Consider the following 4,681-nt stretch of genomic DNA (forward strand, 5'->3'; position numbering starts at 1 on the left):
CTATGAAAATTGAGAGAGAATTGAGAAAGTGTTTGTGAAGAAACTTGGTGAATTGAAATTATGAGAGTCCTCCCTTGATTTGTGAAGAGCAAAATGTTTATATATTGTCAACGCGAAATGTCCAAATTGCCCTCGGTGCGTCTTATTTTGGCTCGTTTTTAAGGAAACTCGGTTCGGCTCTCAATTCCGGAACGAAACCAATGCCACTATGAAGATGACCAAATTCTTGACTCTTCTCCGCGAGAACCGTCTCAATCCAATAAGCGATGAAGAAAATACGCCCGTTTGAATGACGAGAAACGCCAATTCATCTGGTGCGACTGTGCAGAATTTTGTGAGTACCGCTCAAAGAACTCGATAAAACCCTATCTTCGGCTCAGAATCTGAACAGGCATGTGTGACGAAGAAACGAAGCTAACGAAATTTCCAAGAAAATGCCGCCGGAGTGGACTTCATACGATAAAAATCGAAGAAGTTATGAATTTTCAAACTAGGCGCGACATACTTGAAAACACACTTTTTACCGAAACAATGCGACGATCCTTAAAATTCTGGGAATTTCCCGTGCATAATTCGCCTTCGGTCCTAACATATGAAATCTTGGTAATGATGGTATGGAGCTCCAGTTAAATTTTCAAGTGAATCCGACGAACGGATTAGGAGATGTGAATTTTCCGAGGTCCGAAACCCTACATTCAGCATTGTTTTTCACTATGAAATCCCAAGTAATTTGCAAATCTGGCAACCCTCCTCAAAGAATTGGCTTCCGAGCCGAACACAAAAGTTGTAGATATCGTCGAAACTGTTGGGACAACGCGGGAACTTAGCTCATATCACCTTCCAAATATGACTTGCGAATTTTCTCGTATTTCCACTGTTTAAACCATTTTTCACGCCTTTCTTCTTAAACCCATGAAAACTCTTTATTATTTTTCTTCAATTTTTGAATGACGAAATAAACGTCATTATTAACTTATAACTCCAATAAATAGGGCAAATTTTGGGGTGCAACACACTCAACATTAAATTCTAACTGATTCAAACTCTGTAATCTCTTTCATTCGCAATCATATTGCATATCATTTCAAATCCGTGCCTATATAAACGCATCTCTATATCATTTCATCTCTTTCCATTCATCCCCGTTATTCATTGTCTGTGTTTGTTCGTCTCTCTCTCTCTCTCTTTTCATAAACCCTAGTTTCTAAACCCAGTAGTCTCAGTGTGAATCTATGGCTTCTTCATCCAATGTTCAAAATCTTATGATGAACTGTTTGATTCCTTTGAAGACCTGTTTGATTCCTTATGATGAACTGGAGGTTCTCTGCGAAACTATGGTGGATTTTGAAAATCTTATGGCTCATGATTTCAGAATCAAAACTGGAATGCTAGTACAAGGATGGACAAACTTCTTTGAAAGATTGATTGGACCAGTTTACCCTATTTTGGTTAAGGAATTCTAGACACATGCTACTGTTACTTCAACTGCTATCATCTCCTTCGTGTTAGGGCATGAAGTTGTTGTGACTGAGAAGCTGATAAGGAAAATGTACAGTCTTGATGGTATAGGTGGAATTACTGGAGCTCTCCCAGGCAGAACTAATTGGGACAAAATTGACCCTGAGTTATTTACTTTTGGTGTTGCCTCTCCCTACACTACTGACTTGAAGTCTTCCTACAGAGTATGGGCAAAGATCATTCTGGGATCTATCTACCACAGAAAACTAACAAACTCTGCTACCTATGTCAATCAAGATCAGAAGTATGTTTTATTCTGCATTGAAAAAGGCATGAGAGTCAATCTACCACACATTCTATTTCAACATCTGAAGATAAATGTTGAAGAATCACGAGAAGAAGAACGTCTGAAAAATCCCAAGCTTAAGAAGAATACTATCCCTTTTGGAAGAATGATATCAGATATTCTGACTGAGAGTGGTTTGATAGATACTCTGAGAGCAGCTTGCTTTTCTCAGAACTTGACTGCTATTCGTGGGAGTATTCTAAATGCTCAGTCTCTAAGAAGGATGCACTTGATTGAAAAGGTGACCACTCCTCCAAAAGTGTTTCCATATTTTCTGACTAGAAGAGCTCCTGTTTTGAGCTTCTCTCATATGTTCAAAGAGGAGCTAGACAAATCTGTTAGACGCTATCTGAAATCCTGTGTTAAAGCACAAACTTCTGTTGATCCTGCTTGGATTTGTGGAAGAACTCTTCCATCTCTGGATGAGTTAAGGAAGAAGGATAAGAAGAAGAAGAAAGAGAAGGAGCTGAAGAGAAAGGTCACAGAAGAAGGACTTGATGCTAAGAAAGCAAAGAAGCAGAAGAAACCTTCAGGTATTGTAATCTCTGACTCTGTACCTGCTACTAATTCTGAACGTGTATCAACAGAGTCTCTCAAAGTACCTAGAACTTCTGAACAGTTTCAGAAGCTCATAGAAGATGCTTTCAAAGCAGACTGTTCTAGCTCTCAATCTACTTCTGCCCTTTCCCCTCAGAAAAAGCCATCTCCTTCTGAAATTCCATCCTCTTCCACCACTTCTACAAGACTCCATTCTCTACCAACTCTTGAGCCCCAACCTTTAAATGTTGTTTTTCCTCAAGTTCCTTCTGAAAATATATTCTCTACCACATCCATTCCTTCTGCAATCTCACCTTTAATTGATCATTCAACCACCTCCACCGCAGATTCTACATCATCTTTATCCTCCTCTATCACCTCTGCTTTGTTCTCAAGAGAATCTGAACCCTACTTCATTCTGAACCCAGACTCTTCAACCACCAAATTCCAAACCAAACCTTCTGAACTTTCTGTTGGTGTTCGTTTTGAATTTGTTAAGCTTAAGGTACAGGCAGTTTAGATGCACTGAAGGTAGCACATAATGCCAACATGGATTATGTTGCTTCTGGGAATCTCTGGAGAGCCTTCAGAAGAGAGATTCAGTCTGACCTTCTGAAGCTTCAAGAAGCTTGTATGGCTGATGCTCCTGGACCCTCTGGATTTCTTAGGGACTTTGAAGAAAGCTACTTCTATCCCATCACCATCTGGAAATCTCTTGAAGAGAAGGAATCTGTTGATGAGCTTGAAGAAGTTCATCCTCTGGCTATGGTTGTGTGGAAGCCTCAATACAACATTCTGACTGGCGACTTTCAGTCTTTATTCAATTGGCTTAGGGAGAATCCCTTTGTTAAAGTACCAAATATGGTATATCCAGAAGTTGAATACCCATAAGAACCGGTTGGTCCAACACCTCTAGAGAATCTGGCAGACAATCTTCTGGATCTTGAAAATAGAGATGCTGAGATCCCTGCTCCTATGTATCCTGAAGATGCTTTTGTGTCAGAAGCTGATGCTGAGAATCATCCTGCTGAGAAATCTCTTGCTGAGGAAAATCAAGATGATGATCTCATGGTTGATGCAAATGCTGAGAATTCTCATGTTATAGACAATAGCTTTGATGCTTTTTCTGCTGAACCGTCTGGACAAGCTCGAGGATACTCATGATGAGTTCAGATCATTCATGAAGAATCAGAAGGAAGACACTACTGAGATTAAGAACCTTCTGGCCATCTTAGCTTCTAGGCTTGTCCCTTCGTGGTCTGTCTTGGGTCTTAGTTGTTTTCTTTGTTTCTATGCATCTGCTTTGACTTGCATCTGTTTCCATCTTTTGTATCTTCTGATTAATCAATGAAATATTATCTTCTTCACTCTGTGTGTCTTTTATCATCTGAATCTCATAATGCTTTTTGATGTTATGACAAAAAGGGGAAGAAACATGATAATTGAATTGGTTTATTATATCAGTTGCTGGGAGATAAAGTCTCAACATTTCCTAACATTATTTGCAAGTTCTATGTCTTTGAGATTTTTTTTGCAGGATTGAAGATATTCTGAAAAAGCTCAACATGAGAAGCAAATACATGGGGAAAAGCAATTCTATAAAGAAGCATGCTCTTGGAGATTTGAAGCTAGCTTAGTGCAGTGAAGCCTCAAGATCAGAAGCAAGAAGAATGATATGATACATTTTTTTAAGAATGCTCTGATACATTCATGCTCTGATACATTTTGTTTAGTATGCTCTGATACATTCCAGAATGTAAGAATGCTCTGATACATTCAAGAATGTTCTGATACAATCAAGCATGCTTGGATTCAACTGATTACAAAGGAGAAATTCAAAGCTCTGAAACTGTCCTATGGAAGCAAGAAGCAGAAGCTCTGAATATTCTGAAGTTCTATGCAAAGTGAAAGTCTCAACTAAAATGGAAAAATACTCAGGGAAGTCTTTTATTTATAAATTCTTCTAGTATTTATTTCAGGGGGAGACATATTCACACACTTTGATTATATGCTTATGCTATATCTGTGTAATTGTCTTTTGTCATCTGATATTTTGGTTACAAATTCATTTCAATTATATATGTTTTTGTCATGATCAAAAAGGGGGAGATTGTTAGAACAATATTTGTTCTGATCAATATTCTATATTTTTATGATAACATTATATATGAATTTTGTATAAGACAATGTGGTACTCTAATCCTTTGCATTTTCCATTTCAAGAAATATATAAAGAGTATGCACAACTCAGCGCTCAGAAGCACTGACTCAGAAGGTTCTGGATGGCTACATCAGAACATGCTCTGGCAAGACATCAGAAGATGGTCAAGCAGAATCAGA

The sequence above is a fragment of the Vicia villosa genome, linkage group LG1 (genome assembly GCF_029867415.1).
Source record: "Vicia villosa cultivar HV-30 ecotype Madison, WI linkage group LG1, Vvil1.0, whole genome shotgun sequence".
Classification (NCBI taxonomy): domain Eukaryota; kingdom Viridiplantae; phylum Streptophyta; class Magnoliopsida; order Fabales; family Fabaceae; genus Vicia; species Vicia villosa.